This window comes from Anser brachyrhynchus (assembly GCF_964034855.1).
Source record: "Anser brachyrhynchus genome assembly, chromosome: 4".
In the NCBI taxonomy this organism is placed as follows: Eukaryota; Metazoa; Chordata; class Aves; order Anseriformes; family Anatidae; genus Anser; species Anser brachyrhynchus.
Window position 1 is genome coordinate 27,861,588 of NC_137698.1, and position 22,396 is coordinate 27,883,983.

General features: G+C 36.9%; 1 long non-coding RNA gene across 2 annotated transcripts in view; it reads left to right on the top strand.

Annotated features, from left to right (window-relative positions):
* Window positions 1-22,396, top strand: part of LOC308195036 — a 56,521-nt gene that overhangs the window by 29,388 nt on the left and 4,737 nt on the right. For both annotated transcript variants that reach the window (XR_013951170.1, XR_013951171.1), the window contains exons 2-3: window positions 1,532-1,608; window positions 15,613-15,722. This is a non-coding gene — a long non-coding RNA (uncharacterized lncRNA). The remainder of the gene's footprint in view (window positions 1-1,531; window positions 1,609-15,612; window positions 15,723-22,396) is intronic.

Consider the following 22,396-nt stretch of genomic DNA (forward strand, 5'->3'; position numbering starts at 1 on the left):
GGCAGGCTGTTTCTGACTGTGTGACCTTGAGAAATCCTCTTAAGATATCTCCTCTCAGCTTCCTTAATTTTTAATAGAGGTACTGATGCCTGCATGCCTTGTGTTCTGCAGATTCATGCGTGAAAGAATGCATCTTGTATGTGTGTACTTACCTACAGAATCAATGGAGATATGTCTATTTATTTATTTTTTTAAACTCCTATTAAGGAATTCCAGCTACCTCTTATTTTGAAAAAAACATAAAAATAAAAATCTAAGGAATTTCTGCAAAGTCTCTCCCAGTGACATGTCTTGATTTTAAGTCAAAATGAATATGTGGAGTTTTAGTCACTTTATTCTACAAAGGTTAAGCTGTTTAGATGGTTGTAACTAGAGTGGAAATTGCTTGCTTGACAAATCTACATCCTTGATCACTGTGCTAAGATATCCTCTACTGCCAAATACAACTCCAGGTTAGGTAGAGTGGGAGTAGTTGGTTTCTGAAAGACTTCCATGGAATACATTTACTGTCTGTAGAAAAAAGTCCCTGTTTAAAGCTTGTGTTGCATATGTTGGCAATTCACAAGTTTTATGGTATATTTCAGCTAACAAGTTATTATCTGTCTTATTTTGATATAACATCCATGTGTTTCATTAAATCCAGTGTTTAGAAATCCAGTATTTAGTTTTCAATATGCTTGGTATATTCATTATAACAAGTTCCCCTATTTCCTCTCATATGAAACATAATAACCACAAATTCCCATACCTATACTGTACAAACCTTCAAGAAGGGGACGTTATAATGTTTAATGGGCGTTTCATGGAAGTGAGACCAAGACACATTAAAGGTTCTGGTCACTATAATGAGGCAGTGTGATGTCGCTTCCACTGAGCTGCTTGGTTTTGAACCAGCTGTTTGAAAATCTACCTAAAATATTCAATTTTAATGTAATAGATTGCAGAACAAAGTAACTATGGAGAAGCTCTTCTTACATCTTTGTTATAGTAATTTTTGTATACAAATGATTAAATAGGGAAGAGCAATTCTTGTGATTAAAACAATAAAAACAGCTACCCAGACTTTCTGATCAAATGACAACCATAGCCATCTTCAGACTAGTGACCAAACACATTTTAAAAAATAGAATAAAGTTCTTATGGTTGTTACCCTTTCACACTCTAACCCAGGTTATCTTGAGAGCTCGCAGCTTCGGTTCAGGATGGATGCTGGTGGGTAAGGAATATAAAGCAGGTTTTACTTGTTTTGAGTGTTTTATTATTGTCTTAATATCTGTTGCGCTTCTGAAACTAGATGTTGTTTTCAGTGTTTGAAAATCCTCTAAGAAATTAATTAAAGTCTGTTCTTCTAGAAAACATGTTTGCTAGGACAGAAGAGAGAATTTATTGAGCTTAATCCAGGGGGATTTTCCTGAACTAGAATTCACATGTAGGCCACAGTGGTACATGATATATAATACCCCCTAGGGTTCACTGATACAGTTTCAGTACTCATGATCCTTAATTCTAAAGAGTATTTTAATCTTTACAGCATTGTAAAAATACCCATGAGATTCCTGAATGTTTTTGAAGCTACAATGGATCTGAATCGTGAAATGGAACTCAAAGGTTTGTTCTCTTGACCCTCATTGTTTCACATGCTTATCATAATAAAATAATTCCTATTATATTTCACACATTATCTTTCATTACAATGGAGGAATGTGAATGTAGCCAGGGAACAGCTTCAGAAATCTGCAAGGTTGTTTTGTTTGTGTTTTTTGTTTGTTTGTTTGTTTTTTGGTATTCTAGCTCATCTTTGCAACTAAAGCAACTAAAGATTCAGGACTGTTTCAGAGGAGGCAGTGAAAGGGAGTGAAGGAGAAATAAATAAGTAACTACAGAAACCGTAGACTGATAAACAACTAGCTTCTTCCCTCTTGTATTACATTTTTCCTGTAGCACGTCAATTTGGGAAGTTATTTGAGTGGAAGCATGAAGTATGAATTCTCACTCCGTCTGTCAGTCCTGTTTTGTAATTCTCTTGGCTTAAAATATTCTTTCCTCTTTAATAATAGAGCAGTTTGGCAACATTAATACTGACTTCACCACATCTCTGGTTGCCATTTTATCTCAGACATGGCTGTAGCATTAAAAATGTTCAATGTTTTCTTTAAGATTTTTTTTAGAATTATTTAATGCTTAGGTGAGTTCGTTCGAGTCAGGATGTGCTTATACCTAGGTTATTTTGTGTAATATAACCTTTACTGGCATTATTTCATTGTTGGGGATGGGACTTTGTCTACTTTATGGGGATGGTTAAAAAAGGGTTATTGTTCTTCAATCCATTTAGTAAGTGAAAAGAGAAGGTTCTATATAATGCTCATAAACTTGAAGTAAATCTTTAAGAAAGCTGAGAAAGACAGGATGTGTATATAACGCTAGAGGAGATGCATGCGTGGAAGTGTTTATGACACGCGGTCTTCCAAGGCCTCATCCCTTTAGACTTTCTCTCATTACTTTGAGACCCAGTAAAACAGGATCCAGTCCTTTGGGGGAATCTGTTTCCTGATGAGACTTGAGCTACAGTTGCTGGATAACTGGGGGGGTATTCAGGAGAGGATCCGTGTATGCCTGTGCTGTAACTTCCTCACATTTTATTCAGCATCTGCTACAGCAGCCTGCAGGGCTAGATGGACCTTCAGTCTGGCTTTAGTAAGGTATTCTTATGAGGTCATTTGAAACTTCTCGGTACTCTGCACTTTTGACAAATTGAAGCTACTTGTTTGGCTGTCTGAATGGAGACATCAGAGCTGAAACGTGAAAGTCTTGTGTTGAAAATTCTCATCAGAGTTTCTTTCGAATAATGGTTTTCAAATATAATTGAATAAACCTTAGCATGAAAATGCTACAGAAAATGCATTAAGAACATAGAAACAAAAGGTTTTTAATTAATTAGAAGTGCTTTCTGAATTGGCAGATAACTTTTCCCTGGGGATCTCTAAAATTTGCATAAAATGCTAGGGTACACAGAACAGCATCTTACAACAAATCAGCGAGTTTTCTCTTTAGACTCAGTACAGCACAAAAAAAGATCTCTGAAGGAGTCAGCTTGCTGCCAAAATAATCTTCCAGTGTTCTTTCCTCATTTCTTCTGATTTTGTTGGTTCACTAGCTTATGAACATAATTTGTTCTTCTATGTTTTTGTGCTATCAAAAAGGATGAAAGATTGGAAGCATTGTGATACATTCCCTGAGAGCTCTCAGGGTTCAAGAGTGATCCACAGTATTTTGGTGTAGTTTAGATTTTTTTTTTCCTGGCTGAAAACACATCTGCCTCCCCTGACTACTGTAATAAGAGCTTTCCACCGGTGCATTATCCTCAGGATTCAGTGGGGAATTTGCTGTGGACCTGCATTTCTTGTTGAAATCCCAGCATTGCAGCTTACAGATCTATCACATGCTCTAGGCAAGAAATGCCACAAAACTGCTCTTTGCGTAGTTCAGGCTGAGCTGAACTGCACCTCTAACCAACCAAAGCAGAGACTTACCCCTGCATCTGCAGTAGATAACCTATACAAGATATCACTTAAAAAAGAAGTTAAAACATACTGTACATACTGTATGCTAAGGTTAAATTAAAAGTCTGTATCTTTTTTTTCTTTTCCTGGTGGCAGTTCTCTAGCAGAGCTGCAGGTAGGGTTTCTGTATTTTGCATACCTTGTATCATGTTTGTGTGAGATAATGCATTGGTAACCCCATGACCTTCCATACCCTGAAAGCATCAGCCTCTCAGTATTTTCAAGGAAGCTTGTGATGTCAGATGAACTCAAAAGCAAGTGAGCAAACGGCACTGTATAGCATATGGGTTTCCTAGCCATCCCCACACCATTCAAAATGCAGTGGTATTAAACAGCCACCTAGTCTGTTCGTTTATATTAGGAGCATGTTTATAAAGTTCCTAAAGGGTTAGTGGGATATAATATGAATGAGTAATTTGAGTGCTAGTAACAGTGTAGCAGCATTTCTCCTGGGCTCCTTACATTGCTGATAAACCCTGGCAGAAGGCCAAGCTGTGCAGATCTTCGGAAATCTGGCTCCTTCTGCAGGATTATACTTTGTGCTGTATAGGCATCTCCTTACAGATTAAATTACTGCATGGTTGGTTTACCATATGAGGAGCACAGAGGAGTTAGACTACTACAAGAAACAAGCAGAGCTAATTTTATACTAACAGAGAACCTAATGCATATCAAATGTATCTCATGCTGCGTTAATGACATTGACTGTCCTATTACAAAAATACTTCCTGTAGCAAGCAACCTATTGACTTAGTAGCTTATGCAACAATCCATAGTGTTCGAGGACCTGCCCTCCTAAAGATTAATGCTTTATTAAACTTCTATAAACTGTTTACAAATGCTTCTTCAAAAAAATCTGTCAACAAACGTGACAAGTCTCTAGTTTCAGACCACTTTCTGTCTACTGTGAGATAGAGTAAAGAAAAATACAACTGAATTCAAGCAAATATACGGTACGAAGGCCATTCAGCAGATTATTTACACGTAGACCTAACTTCAAGTCTGAGGCAGTAGGGAGATGGTTGGGCCAGATGATTTTGGAGGTCTTTTCTAACTTTAATGATTCTATGCATCGTTGTGACCACTGAATGCCAACTAGGACAAAGAGATAATGACACCTATGAAAAACTATATCCTGGTCTCATGCTTTTCTGAGATTGTACCATCATTCATACATGCATCCTTGTTATCATCATCATCTTACCTTGCAGGACAGCTAACCTTGGAACAATGATATTTGTACATAATCAGATAGGTCCTACTGTTTACGCTAGAATGTGTTAGAGCAAGTTGTTTTTTGTGTTATGTATAAGGAGTGCATACTCATAAGGTCATGTACTCAAGGACAAAATATGCTGATTTATGATTACATCGCTGTTTAAATTTTTCATACACTTTTAATTATGTAAAATTATGAAAATATGTTGTTCACAAGTAATCTTTCCGGAACAGATCTCCAACTAAATGTTTTGCATTTTGTCTGTAAATAGTATTATTCTTTGCTTGCAATATGTCCTAGTAAGTGTTTATTAAATATTTTTAAAAGGGATTTATTTTTGCAACAAACTGGCTCATGTACATCAGCAGAGCTCATTTTTTTATATCTGTAGCACTTAGCTATGAATACATGATATGCAAACTGTAGCATTGTTGGGGGGAAAATACTGGAATTTGTTCGATATGATATTTATTTAAGAACTTTATGATAAGACTGCATCCATGGGATTGTTGGAAGAAAATTGTTTTTGTGTGATCAGTGTGGAGATAGAAAGCTGTGGGGAAGTTCAGCAAATATTTGTTGAGTGCTTTAAATTGAGCACAGAATCAAGTGACAGTTCTGAAAGACGAAAATGCTTGGCAGGAGGAAAGATGCTTTCGTGTGATCAGCAGTCCCAGACATAATGATTGGTATTACGCAAAAAGGTATACAGCCTTTGAAAGCCCCAGGGAAAATTGTTTGCTTCCCCCCCACCCTACGCCACAGATTTGTGGAGGGGAAAATATAATATTTTTTTCCCTGCTTCCTTGTCATGCAAGTTAAGACATTTTGGAACTGAACAGTGGGGAAATTAGTACCAACATTTCTCAGTGCACATTCAACATTTACTTATTTACCAAATCTATGCATCCTTTTGGAAATGCCTATCTTTTCAGTTTTGACAAGCTCTTTTGCTGCAGTCATTTGTGCCAGAAGATGCTTCTCCAAACAGGCCCTTTCAAAACGTTTTGCTGAAGAAATATTTTGAAAAATACATAGGGTTAAGCAATGAATCCATGTGTCTTACTATTAACAGACAATTCTGTTTCTTTGAAGAAAATCTAATGTTATATCTGTAGCGTTCAATTCTATATGCAAAAAATTAGAGATAATCTGTTTAACTGAAGGTTCTCCTACACTATAGTCTTTTCAAATTCATTTTGTATGAGTTTATTAAAACCCGGTATAAAAAACAGCAATTTGTATTTACAGCATTTAGGTTTCTGTTTCTGAACATAACTGCCTGACAGAAGTGATTTATAGGATTAATGCTAAATTTTGCACTTTTGCTTCACCTGAGGTATGTTCTCTATCAAGGCATTGTTACTTTTGCCTTCCTTCATCAATGGCATACAACTTTGTGTGTCATCATGCCTGTAATGCTCTGCATTGGAAACACACCTCCCTGTTAATAATGCACCTGCTATGAATCACGTCCTTAATGATGAGATATTCATTTTTCAGAAAACTGTCTAAAAAGTAATAGAAAGTTTGCAACAGGAAGTTTGTGGGCTGGATTGCCCTCATCAGTGCTTGATTGAAAATGGTGCCTGATACCTCTTCACTCATGAGCTCATCTGTGTGCCCCTCTACAAAATTAACATCTTTCTGATTGAAGAAGATTTGGCTGTATATCAACTATGCAATTCAAAACAGTATGAAGGAGCATGCTTCTTTGTTGCAGACCTTGAGTATACCACTCAGAATTAATTTATTGCTGTTCCCCTTATCCTTTTTTCTGAAGATAAGTGTAAGTAACAATTCAGATTCAGTAGATCCAGTCTTATAAATTCAGACAATTTATTACAACAAAGAACAGGCCGTTCAAGTGTACATTGGTGGTAATAAAGAAGGCTAGAAAGAGAAGTATAGGCATATATATCACGCTGTAACTTACATTTTTTTCCATTTTTGCAGGCTGTAAATGCAATCACAGAACACTATCATTAAAGAAATGCATAATGTATACGATTGTCAACAAAACTTAGTTCACTGGGGCACTTAATGGGGAACCTTTTGTACCAAAAAATTATAAAATTCTCTCCTGGAATTCTTGTATATGAAATGCATATGTTCATTTTCATTACAGTCACTAGAAGTGGGTGGAACCTCAAATCAGGGTCAATCAGTGGTGCTGGCCATTATTACAGCATTCTGGAAATTCAAATTCTATTTCTCTGTTTTTCTAGATGTTTGCTAGAGAGAACAATTCTGGTTTAAGAAATGAACTCCCCATGCTTCAAATTGCTTTTTTTTTTCTTTTTATTTTCTGCTACTCTTTAAAGTTATTTTGAAAACAAAGTCAGAAAGTACTGTTTGTTGTGCAACTGGCATGTAGAGCTACAGAAAGTCCTTTTAAAATTTTGTTCTAGAACTTCACTCTCAAGAGTTACTTATTCTACTTTCAAGCCCAGCCTTATTTATGATCAATCTATAATGATATGGTTGTGGCCTTTGCCTTTTTCCTTAAATAGCTCTTCTAATCATTTGTTGGTTTTCTACCACAATTGTAACTAGAAAAAACCTTAGCCTTTCCACCTCTGTTCTGGCAGTTGTTGTATTAAAAAACTTTAAAAGTGCATAAAAAATATATGTAGGGGATGGTTGGAGCAGATAATCTTAGAGGTCTTCTCCAACCTTAATGATTGTGATTCTATACAAATTAGGTAACACGAGTGAAAAGATTTTCATTTCCAAAATCTAAAAATAATATTACTTGTTTCAGTAGAAAATTACCTCAGCACTCTTAGAAATACAGAAAGCATGTTGATCAGTTTATTTTGTTTATTTAGTTTGTTTTCTATTTTCCCTTTCAATTATTGGGGCTTAGAAATACGTACCCCGTATTCTGTCAGGTTCATTTGATTTTCTTCATGTTTACTCTTTTGCATGCTTGTTTCCTTTTCTTTTCTCTCTTGTTCATGACAACATAAGTCTAATAGTAGGGTAGATACACTATTTAGCAAATCTTGTATCATTGTAGTAACGCAGTCACTTAAAAATATCCTTCAAGTTTTTCTGTCTCCCAAGATATGCAGATCTATACTTTTTTAACAAACAGGAAAATCTTTGACATTCCTTAAATACTCTGTAAGTCAGTTGAGTGTTAGCTGATTAGTAGAAACATTATATCAATTTTTATGGTGGGGAAATTCAGAAAATCAGGATTGGAGTCCCACTGCACTGTCACTGTGTAAGCACAAGTGGAAATCATTCCTCTCTTACACTAGAAGTCTTGGTCCTTCACTGTCCTATGCGGATCCTTAACATTAGATTAATCCCATTGCAGTGTTCCATTTGCATAAGTTTGCTTTTTCCCAGGACCTCAGAAAAAATTGTCTGCAGTCTTAGATACTCATGTGGGATGAAAGCTTGCTGGCCCTTTGGATACCAAAGCAGCCTGAAAGCCCCAAGAAGCCTTGCCCGTGCCTCTTTGTGAATCATGAGCCATATACTCTTGCCTCTCTACCCTCCTGTTCCTCAGAGCAAAGAAGAGAAATAATGGCATGGCCCCTATAGGGTAACATGGCATTGCTGCTGAATGTTGATAAGGGGAAATTTCTCTACCCTTTTAAGGACCTACAGCTGCAATAAGACTTCATGCCAGCAATAACAGAAACCATTGTCTTAATCTGGCTTTAAGCAAAATAGTTTATTTTCATGTTGCATACTGAGTATGTATTATCATAATGAGAAATTCTGTTTATCTAAAGATATGTGTACATCGTTATTCGGCTTTCCTACCATATTTTGGAGTGCCTGACTATAGAAATGATAACAATTTTTCTCTTTTTATTTACTTGCTGCCAGTAGATAAAATAGCAGACAGAGGATGTTAAGACTGCATAAATTAGAGCACATAAGCACACAAGGCAATAGATGGGAGTTACTATGGAAACTTCAGCTCAAAGTATTTGTTAATGTTAATATTCCACACTTATTCTTGCATTAACAGGTATGTAATGAAACAATTGTTTGAAACACTAGGTAACAGAAATGTCTTCAAAACCAGAAAGTTATTAAATAGCAAGAATAGCGATAAGCAAACTGTATCATTTTGCTAAATAAGCCATCAGCATCACTGTCATCATATACCGCTGGCCAAAAAAATTAACTAAAGATCCGTGATCAGTCATTTATTATTTTGGCTGCAAAGACTGGGCAACACAAGCATAGCATAGATGAAAATATCAACAAAGATAGATAGTAAATGTCATGAAGGGGTTGGTAGCAATTTGTGTGTGTGTGCGGTTAGAATTACAAAGATACAAAATGCTCAACAAAAGACCGGCATTATGAGTTTTAAAGAAATCAGCAGGTCACCTCCAATTGAAATCCTGGGATGGAAAGGGAGGGTGTGTTAACATGAATGCCTCCGTACAGGGAAAGGCAAAGGAGAAATGTTTCTGAGGAGCTAGAAACGTGAACTGGAGTTTCAAAAATTTGTTTTGTATCCCCAGTTCTGCTTTTGTTTTCTTTTATCATTTTTGATTGCCTCACCTGTGGCACCTGCAACTCTGTGCAGGTTGGTTAATGTGTCTGCAGGGCAAAAGTTGCCTTCATGTGTACTTGCCAAGCTACCTGGTGGGTGCCCCAGTACACAGAAGGGTGGGTGTTCCTCCTTTGCTTTGCCAGGGTATGTGATGGGTACAAAGGGAGTGCTGATGGGGCCACTGCATTGGGGTGTGAGCCAGACCCTCCGTGCTGGCTTTTGCTCACCACTCTGTAAAAGAAGTTGTCCAAATTGTAGGTCAGGGTAATGGTTAAAAATTTGTTAAAAAATAAATACTCACATAAAGAAGTTAAAATTGTAATACGACGGTGTGTGTATTAGAAGATGCTAAGTGGGAAGGTGTAGCAAGCTGTGGAGGATTGTTCCCTGACAGGAAACAGATGGATCCTTGTGCTTAAAGGGAAATGGAGATCAGCTGTCAGGAAAGCAATAATGTTAGAGTCTAAAGGCGAAATCAAAACTGAGCAGAACAAACAGTACTTTGCAAAGAATCTCTGACATAAAAACTGATAAGAAGCTGTCAACAGGAACAAAAGAAGTTGCAAATATTCTCAGCCACCAGGTTAATGGATGTATTTTTTTGTCAATCTTAGCACTGCTGGGGAAGGAGTGCTTTGCGTTCAACTGTGCTTGGGAAATGTGCATGTTGACATGACAGCAAATATTTTTAAGCACAGAGAAATTTAAGTTTTCTTTTTTGTTGTTTTCCCAAATAAATCTGTAAATGAATGAACATAAATAATAATTGAATAAATGAATGTAAATGAAACCCCTTCAACTGTTACTGGCTTGGCCCCTCTTCATGTTTCCTACTGGAAGCATTTTTCAGAACTGTGGTCTGTGAACGGATTCATGAGATGCAAAATTTCAGGGATAAGTATTAAAGTAATGACCTGTAGTTGCAGTCTGCTTGGGTTCTCCTCACTGAACTATGCTTTCATTGTTAAAAATATTAGAAAAAGGCCGCAATTTTCAAGTATAATTTCTTTTACTGTAGCTTGAATATAGACTTTTCAGGATAAAGTATCTTAAATTTAAAAAGCTAAGACATTCAAATATTTTGGTCAGTTCTTTTTTGGTAGCAGATCAGTTTTGTTCTGGGTAATCCCAGATATTGTATTTTTTCCTTCTTTTTGTCCTAAGACTCTGCATGTTTACACATATTTTCCAAAAGAACCCATGTGTTTAGCTGGGTTAAATGCAAGTATTGCTCAGCACCTTTACATGTTTACTTCTGTGGAAAGTAGTATATGATGAAACTAGAACACTTTTTATAGATGCAGATTTCCATGTAATCTTTTTCCCAGAAGAAGGAACTCACAACTTGGCTCTTTATTGTCTTTGCAAGTTCCTTTCTTTGCTGTATGTCTGTTTACAGCAGTGAACAGTCGATATCGCTTCCCTCTGAGACCGTATGTAGAACTGGGAAGTGCAGTTTGCAGCAGGAACATTGAATAATAGACATCTTGTGGGACAACAAAAGTATGTGCAGAACAGGAAGCAGGTCTGCTTTACCTGGGGTGTATCGCAGCTCCTGAACAGAAGTGCTGGAGCCTGCGTAGGTCTTTGGTCTTGGTGCTTTTGTCAGGGTGTTTGCATCACCTCTTCCTGCCACAGGTAAACCTGCAGTGGTCAGCAGTGTGCCAGAGGAGGAGCAGCTGGCTAACGTTGCGTTAGCAGAACATAAGTTTGATCACAGAGGAGTCTTTGTCCCTGGTGCAGCTTTTCTGCTCCTGTGTATGCCAGTACCATTCTGTGCAGATATTGCCAGATCTAATATTTGTACCAAAAAAACTCAACCCAACAACAACAACAAAAAACAACAACCAAGAGGTTGCAAACAAAATAAACAAATAAAGAATTTGAGATGATTAAATTAATTGGGTGCTTTCTTGTATCTAGCTGAATGAATTTTGCTTGAAGGGCTCCTCTCTTGAGAACTCTTTTTCTCCAGCTTTCATGTTATTCTCCGTAGATTCCAATTTGACCATGAAGCTTGGTCATGATCCTTGTGGTACCTTGATTCTTATAACCTTAACAACAATAAATTCTCATTCTTCTTTTGCCTTGAACTGATAATACACTTCCAGACTGTTTTAGAGGGAAGGTGAAAAGTGAATAATGATTGAGCAAACTGGCTACATTGTCAGCAGAGCTACAGAAAGGTGAAAAAGTAATGATTGCGTAGTTTTTCTTGCATGTTCTGAAGAGCAACAATTGGGTCATCCTACTACCGTGCAACTCGCGTTTGCGTGTATTCCAAAGCACCTATTAGTTAGCAAAATAACTGTTTAGGATCATTTAAAAAGTCACAGTAATATTACTGCCAAATTTGGAGGAACATAATACATTCTTGTCATCAACAATTACCATGTAGTTAAATAATCAAAACATTAAAATGATCCAAGATGGAATGACTTGATCCTGCAATATGCTGGCAGTTGGATAGTACTATTTTGTCCTTTCTGGACTTCATCTGGAATAGTTTTGCTGATGCTGGTATTATTTTTTTTAATAATATACTTTGATATTTAGTGTTTGTAAAATGATTATGACTATAAAATGCTCTGCTAAGAGGAACAAAGAGTCTCTGATGGGATTGATTCTGCTGAACAGCAATGGCAGGTGTTACTTTGCATTACAATAGAATCAGTAAAGACACCCCCTCCATTATGTCCGTCTGCAGTGCTACTGCAATTACTGTCAGTATCGTTACTGGAATTCTTTAAGGTATGTCATTAGCAGTTATGGAGGCTATTAAAATAACTATTGATTATTTCTAAAAGATTTAAACCTGAATGCAGCATACGGAATAGCTGTTTTATCTGTTGTTTCCTGTTCCTGTCTTTACCAAAGTGGTATTTTATTTTCCTCCACACTTTCTTCTTCAGTTCTAAAGCTGTGCAAAAAAAATAATAAAAAAAAAAATTACTTAGAGAGAAACTTATTCTTTAAGATGCTAGACTGTTTTGTCAAAACCAACATTCTAATTGGAATCTCCCTCCTTCTCTTCAGTGCTTTCCTCTCTTTTCTGCCAATGACAGCAAAATTGCTCATCTGGATACCACATCCCTTTGAATTACGGCCTCCTTTGCTGTACTTTCAGTTCTTCCCTTTTTCTTTCTTCTTAATTTTGTGCACTCCTGTGGTTCCCCTCCCCATTACATTAGAAAGGTTGTAAAGCTTCATTCTGTGCAGCACAAGCTGCTCTGCATCCAACTGCAGCTCTACCTACAGCATCAGCTCTACACCCCCTGATGTGTACCAGCACAGAGGCTTGTCCCCTTTTCCATCTCAGTTAGGTCTCCAGTGGCTTCTGATGTAACACTCAGTTATCCCTTCAGTCTAGATGAAAATGCGAGTTTGTCCACTTGAAACTTCATGCTCACCTTCAGGATGAAAGAGGCTTTGCTTTGCAGCTTTCCTAATAACACCACACAATGCTGAATCAAGAAGAGACTACCTTGTAAGTGGATCTGCAATAAGCTTTCATTTTTAGCCTTCATTTCTTACAAGATGAGCTCAGACTATTCAGTTTTCATATACAAGGATTATTTCTGAAAGTTACCCTTTTTTGTCTTTCATGTTCTTAGCAATTGTTTCCGTACTTTTCTCTCTTGCCATATTTTCACTATAATCAAACTATATTATCTGCTTACCGATGCTTGCTTTCTTTGATAATGTTTGAAATGCAGATATTTCTAAATCTAGGGGCATATATGCTGTAAAGAAGAAGGCTTTTGTCTTTAGTTTTCTAAAGAAAGATCTCCTCCTGCTCTACGCTGTAAAAAGTAATATCGTCACTCCTTTAATTGTCAGTACTTTTCTTTATATGTAAAATCCCTCCTCAGACCTGTTGCAGCTCTCAGGGACAACCCACTTCCAGATTTATAGCACGTATTAACAGCACCCTGTTTTAATGAATGCAGTTCATATCCCTCCACAATAACGACTGAAGGCTCAACATTTTCACATCAGGCCATCCTCCTTTTAACTAAAGCACCTCTTTTTCCTGTTCATTTCAGTGAAAGATGGGAATTCAGTATCAAATAAATACCCATTTAAGCACTGATGTAAGTATTAATAGAAATGTAAATAACAACAGAAATAACAAACCCCTTATCTTGGTTATTACACCAGTACCCGAAGGTTCTCTGTACCATTGTCCAACGTGAAATCATTAGCTTTCTCCACCACAAAAGTAAATCAGAACCTCTAATGATCATGGGATATTGTACAAGCTTCCAAGGAGATGGCCGAAGTTATGTCTCTGAAGCAACATACTGAATCTCCAAAAGCATGCTCAGAAAATCCACAGACTTCATCTGTTCTCAATTCTGTTACATTGTAAAAGGTTAACTTTACAGAATAATACTTATATGCCAAAGATACTCAGTCCAGAATACTGCATTGTATTGTATTTAAATTTTATTTTGTTTTATTGCTTTTACTTTCTTTTCTCCTAAACATGAATTCCATTCAATCATATATTTGTTTAATACGTGATAGTATGAGCATATCAGTGTCAGTACTCCAAGCAAGGCTGAAAGTGAAAGATACTGACAGAAAGAGGGAGCCCTCCAGCCAAAAGAGATTAAGTGTCATGAAGTGAAGGTCGCTTTGGGAAATCACGATGGACATTCATTGAAATGTAGGAAATGCCTGTGAGCATGTTTATTTTCATAATAAATATGAATAAGTAAATAATAAGTGAACTCCAAACTTTGATCTGGTCTGCAAGCTGGATTGTCCTTCATACTAAGATTCAGAGGAGAAAGGTGATTTGAGCAATGATCTGTCCACATATCTCAAAACAGACGGGAGTAAGGACAATTGTGGGGCTGAGCCATCATTTGAAAATAGGTATGGAGGGTAAAGGGTTGTTGTAACTTTCTATTGGATAACATCAGAAAAAGTCTCTGGACCTATGAGAAACTCAGACTCCCCAGTCCAGATCCAAATCCTCATTACAGCTTCGAAGGGCATTATAAGGAGCTGTAAAAATAATGGGTTTGGCAGTATGGGATGGACTTCTTGTTCAGTTCTGTGAAGTCTTGTCATCGGAATTAAATTGGTGCTATGTCAACTCTGTGGACCAAAACTAGTCAGCAATGAGTACCTTCATGACAATCTGTTGAATATTACTAGAAAGTCTGACACGATGGGATTGTAGTTCACGATGAGGGCTCAAAAAATATATGGTAATTATGAGGCAATAATTACAGGTCTGCAACGGTAGGATAGGGTAAAAAAATACCATGTCAATAAATATGAAGAGAAAAAAATATCTAAGGTTTTGGAATGGTAATGAGTATTGAATTGAGCTTTTAAAAAGCAAACTCTGCTAAATTTGGTCTTAAATTTTAGTTTTTGATTTAATGTTCTAGACTTAAAAAATAAGGTCTTTGGAGCAAGTGATTTTTCTGAATATGGGGTATGTGATGCATTTGCAAACCTGTAGTAAGGCTGTTCAGCCTTGTTATGTTATATGTAATACACAAATATTTGGTCCTGGTAGCAAGGGATATTTTTATTCCCCAGTATTTGTAACCCTGCTATTATAACAATTTGCTCTTATACTGGAACAGACAGAATGTGCAAATGTTCAAAAACCAGTCAATGAAAAGTGAAATGCCAGAAGGAATTTCATAGTCCGATTTGGAATAAGTGTAAAACTAAACAAAAACATAAGGACCAATCCTAGTATCTTCATGTCAGAGAACAGCAGTGTCTAAATAATGCCAGTCAATTTGGTGTCTTGCTTTCTGCAATTAGGAGCTGCCATGCAAAAAGGACAGTTTAGGCCCAAACCCTTGCATCTAGGAATAAGCATGCATTTTATTCTATTCATAATGGTGATAGTGTTCAGAATATTAATTGTCAAGCAGAGCCTCAAAAGCCTTTATAGCAAATTCCAGCTTCTCTAACCAGACTTTATTAGTGTGTTTCAGAAAAACATCAGGAAAGCAGTTATTTATGTGGAGCCTATAGGATTAGTCTACTACTGTGTATGCAGGGCTTTAGGCAACAGATCAAAAAGGAATGGCAGAGAGTAAGCATACTCTTCTGTAAGAAATCTGATCCTTAAAATATGATGCAGAGATTGAAGTATGTGACAAAAATGATTTTTCATAACTGGCTTCCTGTTCTTATTGCGTTAGTGTAACTGCTTTATGTATAATTTATAATGTTGTGGCCATGTTGTGGCTGAGATCAAAATACTTGTAGGCACAGATGAAATGCCCAACTATTTTTCATGTAAATTTATTTCTGAATTGTAGGTATGAACATCATTTCACAGAAGTGCTGGGAAGTATGAGTGAAGCACTGAAACAGCTTGCCCAAGAAACTGTGGAATCTCCTTCTTAGAGGATTTTCAAAAATTGGTCTGGTAAGATCCTGAGCAAACTGATTAACTGCTGAGTTCCTCATTTTGTGTTCAGAGGTTGGACTAGATGACCTCCAGAGCTCCAGCGTCAGCTTTCCTATGATTCCCTTTGGTGCAGCAGAAGTGGAGTTTTAAAGCTGAGCTGACCACACACACATTCACGATGTCAGTGTTTATATGTTTGCTACTATGTTGGAGCTCAGAGAGAAGCACATCTTTGCAGTGCCCGTATCTGCTACTCCTCAAGTTCTCTGCAGGAATATGTAAACACTGTATGCCACTTTTGTTTTCCTTAGTATGGACAAAATCTGAGTGAGTTTTGAATTTTGAGGAATTAATAAGTACGGATAAGTTAATGATAATCTTTTTCAGCCGGTACTTGTCTGTCTGCAGTTGTACAATATGAATAATTCTAAGTATTGTCTCATTTAATTTGCCTGGATGTGATTTTGCAAGTAGAGTATGTGCTGAATACAGTGTCATTTTGCCACCTTTAGACACGCATTTTTTTCTGGAGATAGAACTGCTGAGACACTATCTGTTTAGTCAAAGAGTGACCCATTAGTCAAGGACAGCACACGTCATTAGAAAAGCCAGATTTAGCCTGTATTGAAATCTCCAGTTGCCCAATCTTCTGCTGTCTAATACCAGCTCCCTGCTGCCTGTCTGTTCCATAACCCAAATCTGAAGGTGTTGAAATGCTGCATGCCACAGCTCATGCCTAAGTGACGACTAACACTTAAATGTGGGTGAAACCTGCTTTGGTTTGGATTTAACTTGTACAGAACATGCACGTATCTATCATTTAATTTAGAAACAAATTATTGATGTATTCACTTAAGAAACAAAAGTCATGCCATTCCACTACTGGCTTTGTCTTATAAAAGAAAAGACTCAAATCTAGATTTCCCAAACATTGTGGTATCACCAAGCAGAGGATTATCAACGTTTGGGATAGATTCTCTGTATGTAGAAGATAAATTGCACAAGATTTATCAGCCTGGGGAAAAAAATAAAAAAAATCAAGAAGGATATTTTGAGTCTACAAAATTATGGCTTTCATGGAAAAGGGGAAAAAAAAGCCAAACATCTCACTGTTTCTCATAATGCGAGAGAGGAGGAACTAATGAGGTGATCGGGTACTAGATAATTATTGACTCATACATTGACTATCGATTTATTATTTATTTATCGGAACAGATTCAGATATAATAGAACTGAAATGACTGGCTTTAGACTGAGACACTGGTGTGCATGAGCTGACCACATCAAAGGCGTAACTTTGACTACCTGCTCCTTTCCCAGCATGCTGCTTGATTTTAGGCTGTCAAATCAGTTCCCAAACACCATCACTTTTTTCCTAGCTCTGCATAAATGCTCAAGGTTGTTTCCCAGCAGCCAAAGGTGTCGCTGCCTGACATTGGACTGCAGTTAGGATAAACAATAATGTTTTATGGTTAGCATAGTGCAGAATAAAATGTCAGCTTCAATTTCTGGAACATAAGCATCCACAAGCACTGTATCACCTCATCCATCTTGCCATTCGGAGTTATTTTTCATCCTCAGCAAAGTAATGAAAAGAGACAAGTTAAGGGAATCATATGGTTGACAAGAGATGCAGCATTTGCCTTTTTGAGGACTTCTTTGACTTAATGAGTATGCACAGGCAGGGTATGGATATACTCTGATTTCTGTGTAAAGAAAAAAATAATTCTCACTACATAATATCACATGGAAAGGGTTTGTATTGTTGCAGTCCAGGACTATGCAGAGATAGAAGATCCACAAGAACAGAACCACCGTTTTTGATTTAAAAGGCTGGAGAACCTAGAACAGCTTCACTTATTTGGCTAACCATTCAGTAGATAAATGGCAGCTATCCATAAACAATATACAGAACAAGCAGACTCCAATACTCAGCAGAACTGTGTTGGTATTGTAGTGCTATCTCTTGGTAGGGAAATCAATAACTGCAGGATTATTTTCAGCTCATATAGTGCAAGGATTGCCAAAAATGCTGCAACTAAGTCTGCTTTGGTTTAAAAAGATCTGTAAAAGGATAGAATTAATTTTTTTTCTTCTTTTTTATCCCTCCAACATTGAGAAGAGAGTCGATACTGCTGCATCGGCAATTGTATTATAATGTGATTCATGTTGGAGGGACACAAGATGGTTGCAAAGCAGTTACAATTTGTTAAGACAATATTGAGAACCCGTTACAAGGAATGCTGTGCTCATTATCAGTGAAGTCTCATAGTTCATTTCTGTAATTTATGGACTGTGAACTGTGTTAACTCACGGTTTTGCTACTCACTGTAAAGAAGGGTGACAGTCCTGGGCTCAGGTTTGTTAAAAGTAGCAGTTTCTAGGCTACAGTGTGGGTTAGTTGTCTCTGGAAAGTAATAGCCTGCAAGAATGTGGAATGAAATGCGTGCTTATTTCCATTTAGCTTCTGTGGATTTAAAGACTCCCTAGCAGAGTTCTGTTCAGCACTAGGGCTAGCAGATAGGTTGCAATTTTTAGATGCTAAATAAAGAAGGAGCAAAAGATTGGAGATAAGGAGATAGCAGATCAAGTGAAAACAAGTGTTTCACAGAAATCATGACCATGAAGGTGCATCTGATCCTTTAACCCAACTTTTCAGTGTTACAGGCTGCGTCACACTCAGACTGAAGATTTTAGGCCAGCGTTCAAACTAGCTTTAAAATTTATGCAATCAATAAAGACATAAATTTTTCATTGCCTGAGATGCCTACAATGTAAGAGGATCGCCCAGGCAATATATATCCAACAGTTCCTCCTTCTACATGCAAAGAATATTCCCCATATCTCTCTTAGTTTCATTGGAGAATCTGTTCTTCCTGACCAAAACTCTCACAAACAGTCCGATACCGTGTATCTGAGTAGTGAGTACTGGGCAGGATTTTTGTAGAGAATGATCTATTTCTCAGCCTGCAGCCTCTAGCCATGGTGTATCGCTGATATATTAGAGTAGAGTAGGAGTACTCAAGGAGGCAATGAGGGGGAAAATAAACTTTTAAGTGAAAAGAGTGACTAGCAGAAGACCTGAGGCCTCGAAACAGAGTTTAATATTGTTTTTATTCAAAGCTGCAAACATTATGACTGTACTAATGCCTATCCAAGCAATTATTTTCTTATAGAGATCTACGAAGGAAGAGGAATGGAAGGACCTCAATTTATGAATTCTGAGACTGAAAGAATCACTGCAGATCCTTCCCAGCCCTTCTTTCACCCACCATAGGGCAAAGAATTTACACCAAAAGCTGGATCAGGAATATATTTTAGTAAGACAATAGATTTCATCTTGAAGATGATCAGTAATCATGAGTCTCTGTTTAGCAAAGGACTACTTTGATCATCCTCCCCAAGAGGAAACTGCATATATTTCCCAACTGAATTTGTCTAGCAGTAGATTGTATCCAGTGAGCCTGTTCTTAGTTGTCTCGTGCCCCACTTGCCAGGATTCATTTTGATTTTTGAGTTGTTACAACGCATCATCATGTCATCTTTCAAATTTGTCTTAAAGCAAGCTTTCAGTAAGGTGAGCTGTAAATCTTATTTTCCAACTTGCATATCTTTTATTCCCCTCTTTCTTTTTCACTTTTTCTCTCTGTCTCTTTTATTTTTATAAGCTTATTATATATATATATTTAATTATAATTTTATAATTTATAAATTTTATAAAAATTACTTATTTTCTCTCTGTCTTATTTTTACAAGGAGACCCTTAACTAGCCCTAAGCACTCTAGGGTTTGGAGCACAATGCTTTATTTGAAACTTCATTAATTTGCGAGAACAGGTCAGGTTTCTTAACAAAATATTTTAAAGATAATTCATCATACCTATAATTTAAGAAGTATTTTCATTTCTTCATCATTCCTAAATTTGCTACTGGGTAAAATACATTTTTAAAAAATAAATCTATTTGTAAGACATTTGTTTTCTTTAGAAAAGACATTTGTTTTCTTTTCTGTTAGAGTTTTTATCACCTCATGCCCACAGAATGAATGGAAAGCATATTACTGACCTTTGGACCAGTTCCTGGGTGACAATGCATTTGATATGTATAGAAATAACTGCACCCTCAAGTGCATCCAACAAACAGTTGAAGCATAGTAATTGTCATGACACCAATTCTGTTTCCATATGAATGTCACTTGTAGGATAAACAGGGAGAAAATTTTAAAAAGATACTGGACAGAATTATTCCACTGAAAAATTTTCTATAAAGAATCAGACACTTTTTTTCTATTAGGAGATGACATTTACTGTAGAAACAATAAATGTTTCTTGCAAATATGAGGCACTTGTAATTGATTTGCCATCCTTGATAGTGCCTAAGTAGTGACTAACAATCTCCAACATAGACTTGTCTACCAATACTTATCATTTCTTCCAGTTCACTCACCTCACTCAAAGACAATCACAGTGTTTCTGTAGCTTTTTTAAAGCTGTCTTCTAGAAAAAAACATCAGTTTCAGCAATCTCCACTGTATCAGACATTGCAGCCCCATGTACATATCACTTTTACACCTTTTCTAGTCTAGTAGTCTAGTAGTCTTTTATTCTCGGCAGAGAAATATTTGAAAAAAGGTGTTGCAGACATTCATAATATGACAATTTCTCTCTTTTATTGAAGCCCTGGGTAAGGAGTGGAGCTTTAAGTTATAGTGCTGTTTGAGTTATCATTAAAACTAATGAATTTTGACCTAAGAGCTATTGATTTATTGGAACTCATTGCTGCACTCCTCCTGTTGGAAAGGAGAAATGAAGCTGTTGGTTTCTTAGACTTTCATTTGGGATTCATTTACTAGTCCTCATGTAAGTTAGCCTTGAAGATAGGGATTTGGAGAAAAAGTCTTCTGTGGTAACAACATCGGTTAGATTGGCCAGGGCAATTGGCCAGGGCATGCTTTTAATAGCATCAGGATAAAAATTATACTGCTCTGTATCTGTTGTGGCTCATTTGAAGAGGGGTTGAGGAGGTGAGATCTGGTGTGGAGACTCAGCAGAAGTGAATTCAAGGACAGCAAGCCTGTGAGTCACCACTGAATCAGGAGGTGTCTCTCAAGAGGGCTCCAGATGGGTGAGCTTTGTGTAAAGGACAAAAACCTTTGGTCCTTTGCAAGACAGCTCCTAGCTCTTGGTGCAACATGTAAGCTGAGTGAACAAAAAGATTTTGGTTTTGCCCCTACTTGGCGTTGTCATCCTATAAACTGGCCTTAGATTCAATTCAGGCCTGGTAGGATTATAGTACTGGGCCTCTGTGCCGAAGAATGTGGCAGTTTGCCATTTCAATCTGTGCTGTGTGTCTGAGCAATTCTTGCCTGCTCATCTGAGCAACTTTTCACCATATCTGAGCTGGGGAATAAGAAGGAAACAAAAGATGAAAGAAAGGCAAGCTGAACAGAAATTTCAGCTTTTGAATAATCTTTCTTTCATTTGCTTAATTTCCAATCTTATTTGTACAACTTTACTTGCTCAAGCGTAACAAAACTTGTATTTATTTATTCTTTGTATAAACTCCAGCAAAACATTGGATACAGCTCTTGGAGAGAAAAATCCAGTGCTACATTTGTGTGTTTTTGAACATCTGGACACAATTCTCTTCCATCTCTTCAAGGACTGCTTTGTTTACCACATTGTTCATTGTTTTAGATAAGTACTTGGCTTCTAAAGTTGGCTCTTGCTGTGTTTGTTGCTTCTAAACAGAAAAAGACAGAAACACATTTTAACCTTTTGGCTACTTGGTCTTATGCTCTGAATGCATTTGTGAGATGGAGTCTCCCAGAAAGGACAAAAATAGTTACGTTGCCTTCAAGCACGAATAGCCCACAGCTTGGGGTATACTTGGGAGGTACTTACACTCCTCTTCCTTCACCTTGTCTGTAAACAATTTCCCTCTCTTCTTTCACTTAGCTCCCAAAAAAAAAAATAATATTAAGGGTCAAAAACTATGCTAGCAACAACTACATCATTCCTTCATTCTGAAGTATGGGCATGACAGAAAGGAGTCTGAGGGATCTTATAAAACTTTGCTGAGAAAGTTAGATGCAGCATTCTAGCATAAAAATACAAAATACATATATATCTATAGTGAAGAATTGACCTTTATAAAAATGCTTATTTTTATTCTTCTCTTTACCTCTAGGGCTGTTACAGCATGTTGTCATCTTCATAAATTTTTAAAAGCTTAAGCCAAATCCTAGGTGACTGTATGAATTTCTGTGGGAGGGAGCTTTGTTGCAGAAAGTCATAGCTCTCCTTATTTCCGTGTAGGTTCAAGGCAATCATGACTAAATACATTTTTGGCCATCTTGCTGGTGTAGTCACCATTCTTCCAAAATTGTTCATGTTTGCAACACTCTCCCAGTAATTTCTGCATCTAAGATGTACTAAGAGCAAGTTTTTATTACTACTTACCTTCTTGCATGGACACTGAAGTAAGTCACATGTTGGTCCTAAATAACCAAATTATGAGAAAATAACACTGTCTCACTTTCAGAGCAATGGAAATTAAACAAAGAGATCACAGATGAAATTAAAGTCATAGCCATCTTGAGCTAATTCAAAGATAATGTTTTCACTCAGCAAGCAGTTTCTTTGCTTATGTGCACTCTCAGTTTGTTCTTCATACATTTTTCATATGATTTCA